A 22527-nucleotide genomic window follows, 5' to 3' on the forward strand; every position below is an offset into this window, starting at 1 on the left:
AAGGCCAGTGGACTCCAACTGCCTTGCACAGCTTCGTGACCACAGAGGCATAATGGATGTTGTTACGCGTCCTCCCCCTCAAAAACTTCAAAATCCCTTGGTAGATGAACCCACCAAGGTCCACATAATACTCCTCATTCAGAATCCCCTACAACAACCTGACTCTCTCAACTGTAACCTCATGTGCATGCGAAGAAGGCAAAATATTAGCACAAATAAAGGCATTCCATGCACGGGAATACATGTTCATCGCAACAGCCGGGAAAGAACGATACTCGTTAGATCCCGTCTTAAACTTCCACACCATGCCCGACTGATAGAGAGTAATAATAATCAAATCTGAGTCAAAATCCTCGGGGATCTTCTCATTCCAATTCTCCTCCTGGGGCTTCCTTTGTCACTGCCCAATAACACGGCGAATCGCCTCGGGATGATAATCAACCGTAAGCCCCCGAACAACCGAATACCCATTCTTGTCGGCATTGGCGTTCGCATAGAACTCGCAAACAACACTCATCGGGACCGCCTCAGGCGACTCGCAAAAAGTAATCCAAACCTTCTCTGCAATCATCGGAAATAACTCACCATCCCTCCCCGATGGCAAAAATCCCCTCTCCTTCAGAATCGGCTTAGTCAGAAGCCTAGCATACTCCTCCTCAGCAGCCCTATCCACCAATCGGGGCCTCGCAGCAGTGCCCCTTGAAGAATCAACAGTAGGAATGGTACTGTTGCTATCGACAGTTCGAGATCTCTTTGGGGCCATTGAAAATAAGAACAAGAGTTGTAGAGTTGTGTTTTGTGTGTAGGAAAGGGTTTGTAAGTGTTGAAAGTATAATGGATATGTATGGAGAGGATGTGTGTATATATAGGGTAAGATTAGGGTTAGAATTAGAGTAGGAATGGGGTTTGTGGGTGATTGGGAGATGGAAATCATGGGTAATGGGGTTTGTAATGCTGTGGTATTTTGTTTTTGTGTTTTTTTTTTCTATTTTTTTGGTTTTTTATAGGGCTGAAACAATTTTTCAAACAGTCGGTCTCCAGGCGGTCGCCTGGAACTAGCAGGCGGGCGCCTGCAGGGTTCCTGGAAGAAATTTTTTTCCTGCCTTCAATTTTTTGATTTTTTTTTGTTTTGGGTTTTTGGGTAGAACACTAAATTCTAAGGGTCCTATGGTCTCATATCTTGGGTTGCCTCTCAAGAAGTGCTTCTTTTACGTTATTAACTTGACGTAGAGTAGTTCGATCAAGTTGACAATAACACGACACTAACCACTTCCCGGTTTGCCGTATCCCCATAATAGTGCTTCAATCTCTGACCATTAACTTTGAATGCATGGCCCGGATCGTTCTCAAAAATCTCCACCGCTCCGTGTGGAAACACAGTTTTGACGATAAATGGTCCAGACCACCTTGATTTCAACTTTCCAGGAAAAAGTCGGAGACGAGAGTTGAATAAAAGAACTTGTTGCCCCGGCACAAATGACTTAAGAGATAACTTCCTGTCGTGCCACCTTTTTACTTTTTCCTTGTATATTTTGTTGTTCTTGTACGCTTGAAGTCGAAATTCATCAAGTTCATTTAACTGAAGCATTCGCTTCTTCCCAGCTGCATTTAGATCAAGGTTTAACTTCTTCAATGCCCAATAAGCCTTATGCTCAAGCTCTGCAGGCAAATGACATCCCTTACCATAGACAAGTTGAAACGGGGACATCCCAAGTGGAGTCTTGTATGCTGTTCTATAAGCCCAAACAGCTTCATCGAGCTTCAAAGACCAATCTTTCCTTGACGGACAAACAACTTTCTTTAGAATGCACTTGATCTCTCTATTAGACACTTTAGCTTGACCATTAATTTGCGGATGATAGGCAGTGGCGATGCGATGATTCACATTGTAGCGCTGCATCATAGAAGTGAACTTACGATTGCAGAAATGCGACCCCTCATCACTTATGATAACTCATGGCGTTCTAAACCTTGTGAATATCTGCTTATGAAGAAAACTCAACACTACCTTTGAATCATTCGTCGGTAGAGCCTTGACTTCTACCCATTTCGAAACATAATCGACTTCCAGCAAGATGTACTGATTATTGCAAGACGAGATAAATGATCCCATGAAATTGATTCCCTAAACATCGAAGACCTCAATTTCAAGCATCACATTTAAAGGCATCTCATCCTTTTTAGTAAGATTCCCAACTCTTTGGCAACAATCACACCTTAAAACAAACTGATGTGCATCCCTAAACAACGTAGGCCAGAAAAAACCTGCTTGAAGAATACAAGCTGCTGTCTTTTCACCACCATAATTTCCACCATAAACTGTGGAATGACAGTCTCGTAATATCCCCCCGTCTCACAGAATGAGATACATCTCCTGATGATCTGGCCAGCTCCTTGTCTAAACAAATATGGTTCATCCCACATGTACCACTATAATATAATGCCTCCAAATATGAATGCGGATCAAAAGAAGAAGTTTATGCATGAGGTGTAGTCTACACCTCATGCATAAACTTCTTCTTTTGATCCGCATTCATATTTGGAGGCATTATATTGCTCACAAGATAGTTCATAATGTCTGCGAACCATGGCTCTTCCTCTTGAACTGCGAACAACTGCTCATCCGGAAAAGATTCGTTGATCAATGTCTTATCATGTGAAGTAGAATTAGGATTCTCTAATCTAGAGAGATGGTCAGCTACTTGATTTTCAGTACCTTTTCGATCCTTGATCTCTAACTTAAATTCCTGTAGCAAGAGCACCCAACGAATAAGTCTAGTCTTCGAATCCTTCTTTGAGACTAGGTAGTGAATGGCAGCGTGATTAGTGAATATTGTCACCCTTGTCCCAAGTAGATAAGATCGAAATTTTTCGAAACCAAAAACTATAGCCAAGAGCTCCTTCTCAGTAGTGATGTAGTTCATTTGAGCTCCATTAAGCGTCTTACTAGCATAGTAGATCACATGAAAGATATTATTCTTGCACTGCCCAAGAACTGCTCCCACTGTATAATCACTTGTATCGCACATCATCTCAAAAGGTTCTGTCCAATCAGGTGCCGTAATAACTGGTGCAGTTATTAAACTCTTCTTGAGAGTCTCGAATGCTGCCAAGCATTCATCATCAAATTTGAAAGGCACATCTTTCTCGAGCAAGTTGCACAAAGGCTTAGATATCTTAGAGAAGTCCTTGATGAAACGCCGATAAAAACCCGCACGACAAAAAAAACTATGGATTCCTTTAATATAAATAGGTGGCGGAAGATTTTCAATGACCCCCACCTTGGCTTTATCCACCTCAAGGCCCTTACTAGAGACCTTATGCCCAAGAATAATGCCTTGTTGCACCATGAAGTGACATTTTTCCCAATTGAGCACCAAATTAGTTTCCACACACCTTTTGAGCACCGAACGGAGATTATTGAAACATTCATCAAACGAATGTCCAAAGACGGAGAAGTCGTCCATGAACACTTCGACATTATTTCCAATCATATTAGAGAATATAGCCATCATGCATCTCTGAAAAGTGGCAGGTGCACCACATAAGCCAAAAGAAACTCTGCAAAAAGCAAACGTGCCAAATGGACAAGTGAAAGTAGTCTTTTCTTGATCTTCTAGTGCAATGCAAATTTGATTGTAACCTGAATAGCCATCCAGAAGATAATAATACTCATGACCAGCCAACCTGTCAAGCATCTGATCAATAAATAGAAGAGGGAAGTGATCCTTCCTCGTGGCTTTATTCAACTTTCTGTAGTCCATGCATACCCTCCATCCTGTGACTGTTCGAGTGGGGATGAGCTCGTTCTTCTCATTTGCTACCACAGTAATACCTCCTTTCTTAGGTACATATTGCACGGGGCTCACCCAAGAACTGTCAGAAATAGGATATATGATTCCAACATACAGCCACTTTAGAATTTCTTTCTTCACCACTTCTTTCATGATAGGATTAAGTCTTCGCTGTTGCTCAACAGTCGGCTTGCTACCTTTCTCTAGCAGAATTTTATGCATGCAGTACGAAGGGCTGATCCCTTTTATATCTGCTATAGTCCATCCGATGGCTGATTTGAATTCTCTCAAGATCCTCAAGAACTTATCCTCATCACTACCTGAAAGGTCAGATGCAATAATGACAGGTAAAGTAGATGCATCACCTAAAAAAGCATACCTCAAGTGTTCAGGCAATGGTTTAAGCTCCAAAGTAGGTGCTTCCTCAATAGATGGTTTGAGGTTTCCCTCAACATTCTTGAGATCAGTATTACCAAGAGATTCTAATGGCATGTCTAGCTTCCGTTTCCAAGGAGAAGCATTTAGATATTGTAGTTGCTCATTGCCTTCCTCATCTTCACTGTCAAATTCCCCCAATAAGGCTTTTTCTAAGGCATCAGACCTTAGCACATGATCAAGTTCTGAAGTTACTGCAGAATCAATCAAATTCACCTTGAAGCACTCCTCATCTTCTGTAGGGAATTTTATCGCATTGAATACATTGAATGTCACATCATGATCTTGTACCCGCATAATAAGTTCACCTTTTTACACATCTATCAAGGTACGGCCTGTAGCCAAGAAAGGTCTTCCCAAGATTATGAGGATCTTCTTATCTTCCTCGAAATCCAGAATGACAAAGTCTGCCGGAAAGATGAGCTTGTCCACCTTTACTAACACGTCCTCCAAGATGCCTCTTGGGTATGTAATAGAACGATCAGCCAATTGTAGAGACATGTAGGTGGGATTCGGATAAGGCAAATTCAACTTTTTGAAGATAGACAATGGCATCAGATTGATGCTTGCTCCCAAATCGCAAAGGCACTTGTCGAATGACAACTTGCCAATGGTGCAAGGAATGGTGAAACTACCTGGTTCCTTAAGCTTTGGAGGTAATTTTTGTTGTAGCACAACACTGCACTCTTTCGTTAGAGTAACGGTATCAAGATCATCCAGTTTCACCTTCCTTGAAAGAATATCTTTCATGAATTTCGCATAACTCGGCATTTGCTCCAGAGCCTCAGTGAAAGGTATGTTGATGTGAAGCTTCTTGAACACCTCCAGAAACTTACCAAATTGCTTATCCAGCTTTTATTTTTACAATCTCTTAGGAAAAGTTGGTGGAGGATAGAGCTGTTTCTCCCCTGTATTACCCTCAGGCAGAGTGTGTTCAACAGTAGTCTTTCTTGGTTCCCCATCTTTCTCCTCTTGCTTTTCTTCTTCATCTACAACTTCAGCTTTTCCATCTTTTGCTTTTTCAGCATCAGCAACTTTTCCAGACCTTAAGGTAATAGCTTTGACTTGCTCTTTAGCTTCCTTCCTGCCTGGCACTTCAGTAACACTGGGAAGTGTGCCCGGTTGATGATTGAGCACGGCATTGGCTATCTGACCGATTTTGATTCTCCAAGGTCTTGATAGAAATAGCCTTACTTTTGCACAATAGCTTTAGCTCCTCGAAATCAGCACTAGAAGGTGGAACAACACCTCCTTGTTGAGTATATGATTGCCTTTGAGCATATTGCTGAGGTTGCTGGAATCCAGGTGGATTAAATTGCTTACTTACAGCTTGCTGATATGGTTGCTGAACAGCATTCTGAGTATGGCTCCAGCTGAAATTGGGATGATTTCTGTTATTCGGATGATAGGTAGCCGGCACAGGCTGCTGCGGTCGCTGATAATTGTTCACATACTGAACAAATTCATTAACAAGAGAACACTGATCCATAACATGAGAGCCTGCACAAAGCTCACAGACAATAGCTATCTGATTGACTCCATAGTTGGCTAAAGAATCGACCTTCATAGACAGCGCTTGGAGCTGCGCTGCAATAGCTGTAGCTGCATCAACTTCCAGAATACCTGCTACCTTCCAGGCATCATCCTTTGAGTTGGGTTTTGATGCTCGTTTACAGCCATAGTTTCAATGAGATTATAGGCCTTAGTATAGCTTTTGGCCCACAAGGCGCCTCCAGGAGCTGCATCGAGCATGGGCCGAGATTGGGCCCCCACACCATTGTAGAACCCAGTGATCACCATCCAGTCAGGCATACCATGATGTGGACACTTTCTCAACATCTCCTTATAGTGCTCCCAAGCTTCACACATAGATTCTGTTGGTTGCTGCGCAAACTGAGTAAAAGCACTCCTCATAGCTTCAGTCTTGGCCATTGGATAGAACTTCACCAGGAATTTTTGCGCAAGATCTTCCCAAGTAGTGATGGACCCAGCTGGTAGAGAATGTAACCAATCCTTAGCTTTATTCCTCAGAGAGAATGGGAAAATGTTAGATATATTTGATAATGTCATGTGTAATATGATTTATGTTTAGTTTTCAGATCTTACTTAACAGGACAAATCAATACTTAACTGGAAATCAGTACTTATACTGAAGTCAGGACTTAAGATATCATAACTTAAGTTATCAGAACTTAAGTTATCAGAACTTAAGTTATCAGAAGATATTTATCAGGAGATAATATCAGGACTTAAGGAGACTTTCAGATAAGGCAGGCTGCTGATTGAAAGGAAAGAAGATCGAGACTAAGACAGAGAAATATGCATGAAGAAGGAATTCTATGAAGAATATAATACTTGGAAGAAAAAACTAGTTGATATATTTTAGGAAGCATAATTATATTCCCTATCAATTAGAACATTATCTTGTAACTGTGTAGTATATAAACACATGCATAGGGTTTACACTATATGTGTTATCTTAATCGAAGTTGTTATTCAATATAACCCTGCAGCTCTCGTGATAATTTGTTCATCACTGAGAGAGGACAATTCCATATTGTAACATAGTTTATTGTGTTGAATAAAATCTGTGTTCTGTTACTTGAGTTCTTATATTCGATTTAATTGTAGTAAACACTGTATTCAACCCCCTTCTACAGTGTGTGTGACCTAACAAGTGGTATCAGAGCAGATCTGTTAACACACATACAGTTTAAGATCCAAAAATAATCATATCTGAAGAACAAACTCCAACCAAGCCCACCAAAACTAAAGAACCTCCAAAAACATAACCCATAGTCGATATGAGACTATAAGAGTTCCCATGTTGAAACCTTCTGAGTATTCCATATGGAAAGTGAAGATGGCTATGTTTCTGGAAGCTACAGATCCAGAATACTTCGACAGGATTAATGAAGGACCACATATGCCAACCAAACTCTCTGTGGAAGTTGCAGGTCAGCCAGCAAAGTCTGTACCAAAGGAGAAAAGTGATTATACTGCTGAAGATATCTCATCGATTGCAAAGGATGCAAAGGTAAGACACTTGCTGCATAGTGCCATTGATAATGTCATGTCAAACAGGGTAATTCAATGCAAGACTGCAAAAGAGATATGGGATGCTTTGGAAACAAGTTGTCAGGGAACTGATTCAATCAAGAAGAATAGGAAGACTATACTCACTCAAGAGTATGAGCACTTTGACTCAAAGCCTGATGAGTCATTAACTGATTTATATGACAGATTTGTCAAACTCTTGAATGATTTGTCACTAGTTGACAAAGAGTATGATATTGAAGATTCAAATCTTAAATTCATGTTAGCTCTTCCTGAAAGATGGGATTTGAAGGCCACAATAATAAGAGACAACTATAATCTTGATGAAACAACTCTTGATGAAATTTATGGGATGCTCAAGTCTCATGAACTTGAGATGGAACAAAGAAGCAAGAGGAATGGAAGAAAGTCAAAGACAGTTACCTTTGTGGCTGAGGAGGAAAGTCCCAAAGTTGTTGCCTCAAAGAAAGGTAAGGGAAAAGCTCTCATCACAAAGTCTGATACTGAGTCATCAAATCTGATAGTGATGCTGACTCAAAAACTGAAAGTATACCTGAGATGGACCCTGATGAAGAGATGATAAAGCTGTGTGCTCTTACGATGAAATGAATCACAAAGATTGCATACAGGAAATTCAGGAGAGGAAAGATGTTTTCCAGGAAAGATGCAAGTCCTGATAAGAAAGGTTTCATAAAATCTGAAGGCAAAGGAGGAAAGTCTGACAGAGGAGATTACTCAAATGTTAAATACTACAACCGTGGTGAGAAAGGCCACATATCTCCTGATTGCAGAAAAGGGAAAGTGACAAAGGCAAGGCTTATGTCATAAAGAAGAAAAGCTGGTCAAATGCTTTAGATTCTGAGGATGAGGAAAACTATGCCTTGATGGTAAATGCTGATAGCAGTTCTGATACTGCTGACTTAAAGGTACCTCAAACTAGTTATGCCTTTCATACTGATGATATTACTGAGTTGAGAAGATATCTTAAAACCATGTTCATTAGCTATAAAGATCAAACTTTAACATGTGAAAGATTAACTTCTGAAAATCTTGCTTATAAAATGAGGAATGATTATTTAGAAAAAGAGTTAGTCATGTTCCATCAAACTCAGAAAGATAGAGATGATGCCTTTTATGTTAGGGATGAAGTGCTAAAAATGAATGAATCTCTAAAAATCCAGTTAGAAAAGGAAAGAGAGATTATCAGGACTTGGACTAACTCTGGTAAAGCAACTGAGGATATTCTTAGTACTGGAAACTGGAAAGAGGGCTTAGGTTATGGAGATGATAAGAACAGTAAGGAAACTGTAGAAACTGAGCCCATAGTTGTTAAAAAAAAACCAAAGGTAAATCCTGTTAAGTTTGTAACTGCAAAGACTGATATTGAGAAATCAGAAGTTAAGGAGAAATTAACTTCTAACAAACCTAAACAGGATAAGCCAATTGAAGTTAACATAGGCTTAATGACTAAGAAGCAGCTTAAGCATAAGCTGAAACAGGGTAAAAATGTAAACAAGGTAAAGCCACCTAGGAAAAATAGGAATGGAAAGGAAGGTGTGAACAAAAGTAACAATTATAAGCCTGTTCCTAATGCTCCTAGAAAAAAATGTCATAACTGTGGAAATTCTAACCATCTGGCTTCTTTTTACAGGAAGAGTAAGAACATAAACTCCTTACCCTCAAAGTCAGGAGTTAAGAGTCAGTCTGTTAGATATAAGCCACAAAATCCTTATTTTCATTGTGGTAGTTTATGGCATTCCATTTATACTTGTAAGGAATATCATAGTTTGTACTATGATTATTATCAAATAAAACCTTTTGTAAAGAAAGTTAGCATTATTCCTTCTAGTATAAGTTCTGATGCAAAGTTTGATATTGCAAATTATGATAAGAAAACTATTAACATAAACTCTGATGCTAAATCCGCTGCAAATGTTAACAAACTTAATAAGGCCAAAGGATCCAAGTAAGTCTGGGTCCTTAAAACTAATCATTAGTGGTCTTTGTGATTGCAGGGCAATAGGAAGAACATCCTGGTTCTAGACAGTGGATGTTCAGGACATATGACTGGAAATAAAGCCCTGCTATCAGACTTTATGGAGAAAGCTGGCCCAGGAGTTTCTTATGGAGATGGCAACATGGGAAAGACTCTGGGATATGGAAAAATCAATCTTGGGAATGTCATCATTGAAAAAGTAGCTCTGGTCTCAGGACTTAAACACAATCTGCTGAGTGTTAGTCAAATATGTGACAGAGGTTATCATGTGGATTTCTTTGAAGAACACTATGAAGTTGTAAGCAAATCTACAGGCAAAGTTGTTCTGAAGAGATATAGGCATGGTAACATTTATGAAGCCAAGCTTTCAACAAGTACTGATGGTTCTGCAATCTGTCTGTTGAGTAGAAGATCAATTGAAGAAAGCTGGGATTGGCACAAGAAACTCTCTCATTTAAATTTTAACAATATAAATGAACTAGTCAAGAAAGATCTTGTGAGAGGACTGCCAAAATCAGTATTTGCTCCTGATGGCCTTTGTGATTCATGTCAGAAGACAAAACAAAGAAAATCTTCATTCAAGAGCAAGACTGAATCATTAATTCTTGAGCCTTATCACCTACTACATGCTGATCTATTTGGTTCAGTGAATTTCATGTCTATTGCAAAGAAGAAATATGCTATGGTCATAGTGGATGAGTTCACCAGATACACATTGGTGTATTTCTTGCACACAAAAAGTGAAACTGCATCTATCTTGATTGATCATGTCAAGCAACTGGATAAATTGGTCAAAAATTCTGTGAAGATCATAAGAAGTGATAATGGCACCGAGTTCAAGAATTTGATCATGGAAGAGTTTTGCAAAGTCCATGGAATAAATCAGGAATTTTCTGCTCCTAGAACTCCACAGCAAAATGAAGTTGTTGAAAGAAAGAATAGAACTTTTATTGAAGCTGCACAAACTATGCTTGATGAAGCAAAGTTGCCAACCTACTTTTGGGCTAAAGCTGTGCAGACTGCTTGTTTTACTCAGAATGCTACACTCATTAACAAGCATGGAAAGACACCATATGAGATGGTAAAGAAAAAGAAGCCAAATCTGAAGTATTTTCATGTATTTGGATGAAAGTGTTTTGTTAAGACTCATCCTGAACAGCTATCCAAATTTGATCTAAAAGCTGATGAAGAAATTTTTGTTGAATATCCACTTTCCACAAAAGCCTTCAGAGTCTACAATTTAAGAACAAGGGTTGTCATGGAATCTATCAATGTCTCTTTTGATGATAAGAAGATTACTGGACTTGAAGATTTCAATGATCATGATCAGCTGAGATTCGAAAATGAAGTGTTAAATTCTGATTCTGTAAATCCTGACAGTTTAAATCCTGATACTACAAACTCTGATGGATTAAACTCTGATGTTATTGAAACTGTGGTGACTACGCCAAAGCAAGATGCACCTGTGCAGGGGGAGCATACTGAAGATACAACCACATCTCAAGAAGCATCAGAACCTACAACAGGCTCTTCAAGTTCTGATGGGCCAAGTTCTGATAATTCTGGAAACTCAAATTCTGAAGGATCCAACTCAGAGATCATAATTTCAAGGGGAGCATCAGAAAATGTTGATGGAGACAGCATGGATAATGGGGGAGCATCCAGTTCTAGAGATAGCCTACCATCTGCAAGGAAGTGGACTAAAGCACATACACCTGACTTAATTATTGGAAATCCTGATGCAGGTGCCAGAACTAGAATATCTATATCAAATGAATGTCTCTATCATTCTTTTCTATCTTAGACTAAACCAAAGAAAGTGGAAAAAGCTCTTCAAGATGCTGATTGGGTGCAAGCAATGCGGAAGAGTTAATGAATTTGAAAGAAATAAAGTCTGGACCCTAGTGCCAAGATCAAAGAACAGGTCTGTTGTTGGTACAAAGTGGGTGTTCAGAAATAAAACTGACAATGATGGCATAATTACAAGAAATAAAGCAAGGCTGGTTGCAAAAGGATACTCTCAACATGAGGGAATTTATTATGATGAAACATTTGAACCAGTTGCTAGATTGGAAGCCATAAGAATATTTTTGGCTTATGCTGCTCACAAGAAGTTTAAAGTCTTTCAAATGGATGTGAAAAGTGTTTTTCTCAATGGAGAATTGGAAGAAGAGGTATATGTTGAACAACCTCTAGGATTTGTAGATCCCAAATTTCCCAATCATGTCTACAGGCTTGATAAAGCACTTTTTGGCCTTAAGCAAGCTCCAAGAGTATGGTATGAGACTTTAGCTCAGTTTCTTCTGGAAAGTGAATTTAACAGAGGGACTATTGAAAAAACCTTATTCTATCTCAAACATGGAAAGGACTTACTTTTGGTGCAAATATATGTTGATGATATCATTTTTGGTTCTACAAATGACAGACTTTGTAAGAAGGTTGCCAAGCTGATACAGTCAAGATATCAAATGAGTATGATGGGGGAACTTAACTATTTTCTGGGCCTTCAAGTCAAGCAGAATGAAGAAGGAACTTTTATTTGTCAATCTAAGTACACCAGAAATTTGTTGAAAAAGTTTGGAATGCAAGATTGTTCAAGTGCATCCACTCATATGGCCACTGTAATAAAGTTGGATAAGGATACTGGTAAATCAGTAGATATTACTGATTACAGAGGTATGACTGGCTCTCTACTCTATCTAACTGCAAGTAGACCTGATATCATGTATGCTACCTGTCTTTGTTCAAGTTTTTAAGCAGATCCAAGAGAATCCCACTTAACAACTGTGAAAAGAATTTTCAAGTACCTTAAGGGTACAGCTGATCTAGGATTGTGCTATCCTAGAGAATCAGACTTTACGCTAATAGGTTACTCAGATGTAGATTTTGCATGATGCAAATTGACAGGAAAAGCACAAGTGGAAGTTGCCAATTTCTTGGAGGCAGATTGGTTTCTTGGTTTAGCAAGAAACAGAAGTCAATTTCCACATCAACTGCAGAAGCAGAATACGTTGCTGCAGGAAGCTGTTGTGCACAGATTCTTTGGATGAAGAATCAATTACTGGATTATGGGTTAGAATTTTCTAAAATCCATATTTACTGTGATATTCAAAATGTTATTGCTATAACAGGTAATCCAGTTCAACACTCAATGACAAAGCACATCAGCATTTGGTACCACTTCATAAGGGAACATGTGGATGAAGGTACAGTGGAATTGCATTTTGTTTCAACAGATCAAAAACTAGCAGATATCTTCATAAAACCACTGTGTGAAGCTACTTTTACAAGATTGGTAAATGAACTTGGAATGGTTTCAGGTTCTTTCTCTAAATCTGCTTAGTTTATGTTCTGATACATCAGACTTTATGATCAGTATTTACAGGTTCTACTATCTTTGTGTATTCTGTGCTTAAATTGAAATTTGCTTAAGTGCTGATTGTTATCTGATGTGAATTCTAAACTCTGATAGTGATATTAATATTTCTGTGACTATTCAATCCAATGAGGATAACTGTGCTAGATGCTGACCTAGTAGTCTTTAATATACTGAAGATCCCATGTTTGAAGTAATTGTTTATGTGAAAATAATTTAACACAAGCAAATTCTGATATTGAGCTTAGTTGAAGTTTACTTTGTGTATCTTATTACTAAGTCAAAACTAGAATAGTGCTTCTTATCTGTTAAGCTGTGATGTTAGTAAATCTGATGGATGTACTAAGTGCTGATAAGCCTCACTTATCAAAAGAAAAAGAAATAAATATCAGGTACTCCTTTGAGATCTAGAGTAAAAATGTGGAAGGGAAGACCCAAGTGCATTGCTAGTATTAAGTAATATGCATTAGAAAAGTAAAAATTTTTCTTGGTGACTTTTCACACTCTATGATTACTGGAAAAATACTCTGATAACAGTATAAATTCTGATAAGCAGTCGTGACTCACTTACACTGAGAAGCCACTGTAAAATGGAATTTCAAAAGATGCATAAAATAAGCACAAAACAGTTGAGGTAGACTCATGCATGAACTCATTCTACAGTAGACTTCAGAATAATGACAGATTTTAAGCAAAGTTCTTAGTTATGCCTTATTTCTAAGATGTACTGAAGTGAATCATACTTTACTCTTTGTCTGATATTTAGCTTAATGCACACACTTACACTCCATATGAATGATGAAAATTACTGTGGTGATAAATGTTATTTTAGATGAATAATATATGTGTCAGATTGCATAAATTCTGAGGACAAGTTCTGATGGAAGTTCTGATGATTAAGTTCTGATGAAACCATATCAGTATTTGTGTGAAGAATTACAGGAATAAACATTCACTTTTTGAGTTAAGAAGCCATATTCTGATGACTTTTAAATCCTGATAATAATCAAGTTTTGATGCTGACGTGACATTATTTATTTACTTGGTTTATTTTTGGTCATTACTTGAACGATAATATTTTTACAGAATATTGGTTTATGTGAGATAAAATAGTCATAATCATTATGAGTTAGTGGTTAACGTGTATGTCTTGAAAAACTGCATGCGCACAGTAATTGTTATTATATCCCGTGCCCATTAACTCTGGCTTTAGATCTTTTACTGACTGTTATTATTACACATCAGTCCAGGGAGTCGAGGGGTCATCATTTTTACTTGTAATTGTTACACATTCCTCGCGTCTCTTAGTATTCCATTGCCTATTTAAATAATTGATCATTCATCAGTAAAACCACATCTGTTCATTTCTCTCAAATAATGGCACATTTTAGTTGGTATTACTGTTATGGCAAAGAAACTGTGACTATCTTTCGGAATGGAATTATGACTTCATATCCTATCAACAACATTCCATTCGTCATCTGGATTCAACTTCCAGAGAACATTAAAAATGATATGTTGTCTTTCCAAAGAGAAGTTCATCTTCGTATTCTTAAACAGCAGGAGCAAATCATTCGTCTTGCTGTTCTCTTTGTTGAAAGTAGGAAGAAGAATTAATTGTCATCCATCCGTTTCTCTTCACCATCAGCTTTGTCAGGCTTCTTAGACTAGGACTAAGGCTGTTGATGTTAAGAATCGTAGAATAGTACTATCTTGTAATTTTTGCATGTAATTGATAAATTTCATGAAATGTAATCATCTGATATATCAGTGAAATTTTCTTTAATTGCAAGATTTGTTCTTTGTTTCTCAAATTATGTGAATGTGCATGTTTAATTGCAATTTATTAATCTTTACTTCATCCATTTTTAATTTTATTTTATGATGAATGTTTTGATTAAATTATGTTGATTTGAGGAAAGAACTGAGGAACATGTTCCTATTTCAGAACATGTTATTTTAGAAGCTGAGAATATCTCTTCTCAGAAAGATACTGTAACTGGGAGTTCTAGGCCTCTCAAAAGGCTTAGAAAGTTAAATTCTGATGATAAAGCTCCTACAGTGTTTCCACCTTTGAAGAAATTGAAGAAACAGAGAGCTCACATGGACATAGTTGAGTCAGATTCAAAAGATGTGGAAGCAGCTAAGGAAGGAGGTCGGGAATCTCTGATCCCAACAGAACCAGTTGTTATTGAATCACTTCCTTCTGCGCAACCGAAAACTGCTCAAGACAGAGTGCCTACACCACATATGTACGCTATAGTTGATCAAGTACATACTGAAGAACCAGGTACAAGTACTGAAATTGATATTCATAACTTGATTGTGCCTGAGGTTTTGTACTTGGAAGCTCCATCAATTCAACTCACTCCACCAACAACATCAATTTTGAATGTTGATCAGAACCTGGCTACATATCATAATTTAGAGGATGATGTTGAAGCCTCTATAGCCTCACATACTACTATTTTATCAGAGGATGCTGATACTGCAGGATTTACAAGTTCTGATGCTACCAATAAGGATATTACTGGTATAGCTGCTGCTAATTTAGATGCTGATGCAGCTGGTCCATCAGGACATGCACCTCAACAAACAGTTAACAAAGCTGATTTAGTCAAGAAGTTTGTTAAAGGGGAAGCACCAGTACCTTGGAGTGAAACTCCTAGAGGAAATGAGTGGACTAAGGAATGGAACACAGTTAGTTTTGTTCCTTCTGAAAAGATTCTTGCTGAGCATCTGGCAAAAGCTGATGAAATGCTGTTAAATGATGATTTCAAGGCACAGCTGAGAGTTACTACATTGAGTACTAGGCACCTTCAGGGTCAACGCTCAACAACTCATGCCAAGGTGAATAAAATTTAAGAAACCTTGATCCAGCAAGATATGAATGTGAAACTTGAAAAGAACAGATTTTTGAAGCCAGCCTTTGACAGAATTTCCTACATTGAGAAAACTCAGGAGAAGCAACAAACTCAGATTGATGAAATTCTAAAGAATCAAGCTTCTCATCAAAATCAGCTCAATGAGATCCAATCCTCAGTGGAATTGCTTGTCTCTCTTCTTTTACCTGCTGATGCGAAAAGGGGGAGAAAGTGATTAAGTCCAAATGCAAATCTATTCAGACACTAAAGGGAAAGGATGATGGAAATAATGACCAGGGAAACCCTGATAAGGGTAGAGGTCAAGGTCAAGGCAAAGGATTTTCATCAAGTAAAGCTAAAATTTCAAGTCAAGGAATTAGTCCTGATACTGGGAGAAGAATAAGTTCTGATACTGGTAAAAGGATAAGTTCTGGTGAACATCTGGAACTTGATGAAGAAATTTCAAAGCAATTATTTCTTAAAGAAAATCCAGGAATGGACTTTGAGAGTCTAAAGGAAGAACAAGCTAGACTCAAAGCAGAAGGTGTTAAGATAAAATCTAAAACTTCTGTTGTTGAAAAGAAATTTCCAAAGCCTAAGGGTATTGTGATAAAGGAAAGAACAAATTCTGAGGCAACCAAAGCCAAATCACAAGTGGAAATTGATCCAAGGTCCAAGGGCAAAGAAAAAGTTGATGAACCTGTAAAGGTTTATATGCCAGTCATGGATGAAGAAATAACTGAAGAAGATGCTAGTCTTACTCTGATGCAAAAGAAGATTTTTCAAACAACCTCTGACATGACTCATGTTATTCAGAGTCAAGACGTAGTAAGTTCTGATATGACAGAGAAGCAAGCAACCTCTGACATAGATCAAGTTAGCTTGATATCAGAAGATAAGGAAAAGGAAATCTCTGACATTGCTCATGTTAAACCTTCAAAGATACTCCTACCAGAATTCACCAAAGCTAAACAGACTCAATCTTTGAAGACTGCAACAAGTGGTTTTGAAGCAAGAGTTGTTACAGGAAAGGAAGCAAGAGATAAATCTGGATTGGGTAGTTCTGATGAAAGAAGAGTACATAACACTACCAGTGATCCAACTTTCTTAAGTGAACCAAGTGTTGGATCAACTCCTGAAAGATTGAATCGACTTGAATCTGTACAAATGGTTTACCATACCTTTTTGAAAGAACATATCTTGTTATATTTTATGACAGATGGATGGGTATACCATATCGGGCAGAATGCTATACCACTGAAGTATTTTGAGGAACTGGAACATGTTCTATTCCTACTTCAAGTGAAAGACAGATTAAAAGATAGTGCTGCAGGTTATTTAAAGTCACAAATTCAAAGACAGAAGAAGCTTTATTCTGTAAAGTCTGACAGCACATACTGTCCCAAGTACAGAGATCACAAAGGTGATATTGTCGAAATGAAGCCTAACTCTGCTAAGATTAAAACTACCTTTCTGGGTTATAAGGTTGTGGAATTCAATTTAGAGTCTGACAAGGCATATCTGATCAGACTAGATCAGGAGATAAGAAAAGATAAGATAAATGATCTCATAGCAGCTATTTTTCAAACTGGTGAAGATACAGCTGAATTGATAAATGCTAAAAGGAGGATGGTCAATGAACTTGAATATGATGAGAGATGTCTTTTGAAGAACTATCTCAGAACAACTCCTGACATCAAAGAGATCAGAAATTGAAGCCAAGTCAAAGATCTACAACTGCTTAAATTCTGAAGTGTATACAGACTGAAGCTGTTATCAGAAGTTAAAGATGGTAAAGCTAAAAGGACTGTAAGTTGTAGTAATCTAGTCAAATTCTCATGCATTTGTACTTAATGTTTTTGACATCATCAAATATCCGTTGAACTTGTATATTATGCTAATTTACAAGTTGGGGGAGATTGTTAGATATATTTGATAATATCATGTGTAATATGATTTGTGTTTAGTTTTCAGATCTTACTTAACAGGACAAATCAGTACTTAACTGGAAATCAGTACTTATACTGAAGTCAGGACTTAAGATATCAGAACTTAAGTTATCAGAACTTAAGTTATCAGAAGATATTTATCAGGAGATAATATCAGGACTTAAGGAGACTTTCAGATAAGGCAGGCTGCTGATTGGAAGGAAAGAAGATCGAGACTAAGACAGAGGAAATATGCATGAAGAAGGATTTCTATGAAGAATAGAATATTTAGAAGAAAAGATAACTAGTTGATATATTTTAGGAAGCAGAATTATATTCCATATCAATTAGAACATTATCTTGTAACTGTGTAGTATATAAACACAGACATAGGGTTTACACTATATGTGTTATCTTAATCAAAGTTATTATTCAATATAACCCTAGCAGCTCTCGTGATAATTTGTTCATCACTGAGAGAGGAAAGTTCCATATTGTAACAGAGTTTATTGTGTTGAATAAAAACTGTGTTCTATTACTTGAGTTCTTATATTCGATTTGATTGTAGTAAAAACTGTATTCAACCCCCTTCTACAGTGTGTGTGACCTAACAGAAAAGTCTCAGCTTGAAAGCCTCATTAGTAATACCATTATATTTGAAAGTACTGCAGATCTCGACAAAATTCCTGATATGCATGTTGGGATCTTCAGTCGCAGCACCTCCGAAAGAAATAGAATTCTGCACCATCTGAATAGTGCCCGACTGAAAGAGATATGTCCTAAGTCCAATCATGTATGAGGATTTAAGAATAACTTTTATGTAATCTATTTTGATTTCATTGATATTAATAAAAGGCTTGTTTTGTTTTTATTGCGGGCTCTATCTATTTAAATGTTTAAATAAGATATACCACAGTTTAGAGTAAAGCTTTTTATGGATTGTTATGAGATCATAATAATGAGACCTAAAAGATGATAACTCTAAACTTAAATAGTTCCTGGTCGTAGGATTACTAACTGGTAATTAATAATCCTCAAAGATCGGTACATACTATGCTTGCTTCATTATGAAGGATGTCTGTTCTCATAGACATTTGTGTGGTGACACTATAGCTAGTATATAGGTGCTTATTATAGAATAAGTTCACTGAACATGACTCACACAGCTGAACAACTGATGGAGTTCACTCACGTGTCAGCAGTTGTTCACATAGTGATAGTTGTACAAGTATCCTTAGACTTGAGGTCATCATAGTCATCTTGTGTACACTGAACTATACTTTGGTTTAGTTCTTAGTCTCAAGGGACAATTATAAGGGCTCTACTGGGTATAGGAATTTGTACACGAAGATAGTGTATGATCAATAAAGGATCTATCCCTTCCAGTGTAGGAAGAGAATGTTCAATGCTGATCCACTTATGTTAGTTCAGGAATCTCTGGCCAGAGTGAATGAAATTAGAAAGGAGTTTCTAATTTACATTAAATAGAACTAAGCATAGTGAATGGGAAAGCAAGTGATTAAATAAGATAGGATTGACACAAGTTCCATGCCTTGTATTTAATCGTGATATTGCAGGGTAGAAGGAATTAATTGTACGGTAACTACTCACTGAATAGGTTCTTGGTATTCTAAGCAGTGAATTCGTATTATCCGGATAGTCGCGATATGCTGAGAAGTATCCCTCGCGATGTAGAATAAATATGATTAATTAATTAATCATATTTAATGAATTAGAGAATTCATATAAATAATGATAAAATAGTTTTATTATTATTTATTTCTACTACCGGCTTAATATTGAACCTACAGGGTCACACCATAAAAGAGAATGATTTAATGGTGGAGGAATTAATTAATAATGGCTGATAATTATTTATTTATGAAATAATTAATTAATTGGCAAATTTAATAATTGATTAAATGAGATTTAATTGATTATAAATTAATTAAGGAAAGGTTCTTAATATTATTAATTAAGAATTTAATTTTTAGAACTTAAATCAAGTGAGAGAATTATTTCTAAAGAGTTTAGAAAAAGGATTAATAATTAAAAGGTGTTTTAATTATTAGTGAGAATAATAAAGGGTTAATAATAATAATTTTTTATGGGAAAATTTTTAGCTGAAAATTTTGCCTATAAATATACTATTATAAACCCTATTTTTGCCTAAACCAAAAAAAGATTTACAAAACCATAATTCTCTCCATCTCCTCCTCCTTCATTACATTGTTTTCTTGGTGGATACCGGTGGAGTGCTTCACACTTGAGGAGCAGCTGCTAAGGATATCCGTTCATCGTTTTTGGATCGCCATTAAAGACCTCCATCTTTCCATTATCGTAAAGCTTCTTAAGGTAAACATACTGAACTACAAATTAAATATTATTTTTCGCATGGATCCTGCGGAGGGTTTCGTTTTTTTTTTAAGATTTAAATTTACGTTTTCGCTGCGTTTATGTGCTAAAAACTCTTCAATGGCATCAGAGCTACTTGCGAAAAGTTTTTAATTCGTTTATGTGTTTAAATATTTTCAATATATGAACATGTACGTGATTCGCCATGATTTAATGTTGATATAATATGCTTATATATGTATGGTTTTGAATATATGATATTCATGTGAGTTGTATAATCATAAGATGATTATGTAATCTGTATATATACTATTATATACATAATTTATGTTTGTTCTAATTATGAGAATCATATTAGATACGAATCCTGAATTGGCTGCTGCAGATTTGCTAAAATCTGGGTCTGGTGTCCGATTTACGCAAACGAATACCCTATTCCATAGGTAAACGAGCGTCTGAACAAAACTGATAGCTAAAGCTATCTATGACTCGTCTGTAAGGCGTTTGACGTCGTTTACTGCCCGTAAACAGTGATTCTTGTTTTTCTGATTTGATTATGATTTTTCTGATTTTTGTCATATTTTCTTTTTATGATTAGATCATGGATAATATGATATGGTAAGATCAGATTATGTGTTTTAACATGCTTTTATGTGTTGTATGAGCATGGTGGATGGTTATGGCCTTTCGACCTTAGTGTAATGGTTTTGGTTTTGGTTTTAAATACGACTTGCATGTCGTCAATCTTTGTAATCATAAATCTCGAATGTAACTCGAGTTATTCTTGTAAGTTATTAGATTAGTTTTACTTTCAATTATGTAATGTAATTGAAGACTCAAGAAGGCTATCCAATGGAGGTGATACAAAGAAGAAGACGAGGCATACAAGAAGTCTAAACAAAGAAGAAGACTTATGTAATAAGTAGTTGTATTTATTTCCATCACCATATTAGATTGGCCTTGATCTTTATCATGAGCTTGATAAAGATCACATAGGATGGGGCCATAACCAAACACATTTACTTTATTGCACTTTACATTTACTTGTTTATTTAATTTTATATATGAGATATATGCCTATATTTACCATGCGATGATAGATTTAGGTGAACTTAAATCAATATAAGGCGTGCTCTAGAAAATCTAGAATATGAATCGTTTCTTGCCTTAACAATAAATATTATGAATATGATCATGAGATTCTTGTGTTTCTGAAACACGTAATTGAATTCGAATTTTCAATATTGAGAGAAAGGATGATTTTGTCAACAACAGATTTCTATCTGTAAGAAAGGGTTATTAAGTGACGCCTCTTGACAATGCTCCACCCGATCTGGGAATCATCTGATTATCGATTATTGATTTGAAATATTTAATTTAAAAGGAAAAATCTCTTTATAATATGATTATGATTGTAACGTAATATAATCCCTCTAAAATTAAATAATATCAAGTAGTAATTGGCCAATGACACAACGGGCTTGTGTCGGTCATAGCCTTCCAACATGGTAGAAAGTGGTTCTTATTTTTAAATCATTGTCGTTTCGTGCTACAGCCGAGGGCTTTGATTTAGAAATAAGAAATACTTGTCTATTACATAGAGATGTGTATATTGAATTAGAATCTAAAGGTCGGTACGTGCTACAGCCGTGGGCCATTGGAGACTGATTCAATTGTACGAAATGTTGGGTTAGACTTGACTTAGAATATTGAGTTTGTCGTGCGACAAGCGTGACTCAATTATTCAAGAGGCTAAACTTATATTAGGGAATAACATAAGATGTAATTGACAAGAGTTATCTGCCTATTGAACATCACATGATGTTTCGTGCCACAGCCGAGGTTGTGTGATGGAATATAGGATCCCTATTCCCACTAGCATTATGAATGCTTAATTTTCACTTAGGGGGTTGGAAAAATTAGATAAACTAGTGGGAGACACTTATGAATAAAGACCCGATTCATATAGTGTTTTGAAATGAAATTGAATATTTGCTAAGTGTTGTTATGTGTTTATCATTTATAGATTTACTATATTCGTCATGTCTTCTACACTATCACTCCAGAGCATACTAGATGCTCACAAGTTGACTGGTCCTAATTTAGTTGTTTGTTTTCACTATAACAAGTTGGGGCACTGGAAGAGGAACTGCAAGGTTTACCTTGCAGAATTGAAGAAGAAGAAGGGTAGTAAGACTACCGCTTCTGATTCAGGCATGTTCATGATCGAAATTGATATGTCACTCGGTCAAATTTCTACTTGGGTATTAGATACCGCCTGTGGTTCTCATATTTGCAATTCATTGCAAGGACTAAAAGGAAGTAGGACTCTTGAAAAAGATGAGGTGATTCTACGTATGGGCAATGGAGCAAGGGTTGCGGCCATATCTGTAGGATCATTTAGTTTACATATGCCTACGGGCAAGACTATTATTTTGAATAATTGTTATTACGTTCCCTCTATTGTGAGGAATATTGTTTCTATTCCTAAGTTGGATGTGGATGGTTTTTCATTTATTATTAAGAATAATGAATTTTCTATCCTTAGAGATAATGTTCTTTTTGGACGTGGAATTTTAAATAATGGTCTGTATGTATGTGACGTAGAGCATGATTTACTTCAGATTGAACAAACTAATAAAAGAAAATGAGATGATGAAAATCTGACCTATTTATGGCACTATAGGCTAGGTCATATTAGTGAAAATAGACTGCGAACATT

At 36.7% G+C, this 22527-nt stretch overlaps 1 non-coding gene across 1 annotated transcript; it reads left to right on the forward strand.

Moving 5' to 3' along the window:
• The first annotated feature begins 6039 nt into the window (after nucleotides 1–6039).
• LOC141709835 (small nucleolar RNA R71) lies at nucleotides 6040–6148 on the forward strand. Its single transcript, XR_012570392.1, has one exon. It is a non-coding gene; the product is annotated as a small nucleolar RNA R71 (small nucleolar RNA).
• Nucleotides 6149–22527: the final 16379 nt, after the last annotated feature.

Source organism: Apium graveolens, chromosome 2, assembly GCF_009905375.1.
Source record: "Apium graveolens cultivar Ventura chromosome 2, ASM990537v1, whole genome shotgun sequence".
Lineage (NCBI taxonomy): Eukaryota > Viridiplantae > Streptophyta > Magnoliopsida > Apiales > Apiaceae > Apium > Apium graveolens.